This window comes from Leopardus geoffroyi, chromosome A1 (assembly GCF_018350155.1).
Source record: "Leopardus geoffroyi isolate Oge1 chromosome A1, O.geoffroyi_Oge1_pat1.0, whole genome shotgun sequence".
NCBI lineage: Eukaryota > Metazoa > Chordata > Mammalia > Carnivora > Felidae > Leopardus > Leopardus geoffroyi.
The window spans coordinates 123,095,884-123,097,731 of record NC_059326.1 but is presented as its reverse complement, the minus strand read 5'-3'; the positions used below and the strand labels follow the sequence as shown (position 1 = coordinate 123,097,731).

At 37.2% G+C, this 1,848-nt stretch overlaps 1 non-coding gene across 1 annotated transcript; it reads left to right on the top strand.

Annotated features, from left to right (window-relative positions):
* The first annotated feature begins 1,160 nt into the window (after positions 1-1,160).
* LOC123581521 lies at positions 1,161-1,267 on the top strand. The gene has a single exon (XR_006703787.1). It is a non-coding gene; the product is annotated as a U6 spliceosomal RNA (small nuclear RNA).
* Positions 1,268-1,848: the final 581 nt, after the last annotated feature.

Sequence of the window (1,848 nt, the reverse complement as noted above, 5' to 3'; positions counted from 1 at the left end):
AATATTCACAAATCAATCAATGTGATATACACATTAATAAAAGAAAGGATAAGAACCATATAATCCTCTCAACAGATGAAGAAAAAGCTTTGACAAAATACAGTACCCTTTCTTGATAAAAACTCTCAGGAAAGTAGGGATAGAAGGAACATACCTCAACATCATAAAGGCCATATACAAAAGACCCACAGCTAATACCATCCTCAATGGGAAAAAACTCAGAGCCTTCCTCCTAAGGTCAGGAACATGACAAGGATGTCCACTCTCACCACTGTTGTTCAACATAGTGCTGCAAGTCCTAGGCTCAGCAATCAGACAGCAGAAAGAAATAAAAGGCATACAAATAGGCAAGGAAGAAGTCAAACTTGCACTCTTTGCAGATGACATGATATTCTATGTGGAAAACCTGAAAGATTCCACTAAAAAACTGCTAGAACTGATCCATGAATTCAGCAAAGTCACAGGATATAAAATCAATGCACAGAAATTGTTTGCATTTCTATACACCAATAATGAAGCAGCACAAAGAGAAATCAAGGAATTGATCCCATTACAAATGCACCAAAACCCGTAAGATACCTAGGAATAAACCTAACCAAAGAGGTAAAAGATCTGTGTGCTGAAAATTATAGAAAGCTTATTAAAGAAACTGAAGACACAAAGAAATGGAAAAACATTCCATGCTTATCGATTGGAAGAACAAATATTGTTAAAATGACAATACTACCCAAAGCAATCTACACATTCAATGCAATCCCTATCAAAATAACACCAGCATTCTTCACAGAGTTGGAATAAACAATCCTAAAATTTGTATGGAACCAGAAAAGACCCTGAATAGACAAAGTAATGTTGAAAAAGAAAACCAAAGCTGAAGGCATTATAACTCCAGACTTTAAGCTATATTACAAAGCTGTAATCATCAAGACAGTATGATAAGGGCACAAACACAGACACATAGATCCATGGAACAAAACAGAGAACCCAGAATTGGACCCACAAATTTATGGCCAAGTAATCTTTGACAAAGCAGAAAAGAGTATCCAATGGAAAAAAGACAGTGTCTTCAACAAGTGATGTTGGGAAAACTGGATAGTGACATGCAGAAGAATGAACCTTGACCACTTTCTTACACCATACACAAAAATAAACTCAAAATGGTGCTCGCTTCGGCAGCACATATACTAAAATTGGAACTATACAGAGAAGATTAGCATGGCCCCTGTGCAAGGATGACACGCAAATTCGTGAAGCGTTCCATATTTTTATAGCAGCATTCTCAACAATAGCCAAATTATGGAAAGAGCCTAAATGTCCATCAACTGATGAATGGATAAAGAAATTGTGGTTTATATACACAATGGAATACTACGTGGCAATGAGAAAAAATGAAATATGGCCTTTTGTAGCAACGTGGATGGAACTGGAGAGTGTGATGCTAAGTGAAATAAGCCATACAGAGAAAGACAGATACCATATGGTTTCACTCTTATGTGGATCCTGAGAAACTTAACAGGAACCCATGGGGGAGGGGGAGGAAAAAAGAAAAAAAAAAAATAAAGAGGTTAGAGTGGGAGAGAGCCAAAGCATAAGAGACTGTTAAAAACTGAGAACAAACTGAGGGTTGATGGGGGGTGGGAAGGAGGAGAGGGTGGGTGATGGGTATTGAGGAGGGCACCTTTTGGGATGAGCACTGGGTGTTGTATGGAAACCAATTTGACAATAAATTTCATATAAAAAAAAAGAAAAAAAAATAAAAATAATAAACTCAAAATGGATGAAAGACCTAAACATGAGACAGGAAACCATCAAAATTGTACAGGAGAAAACAGGCAGCAACCTCTGACC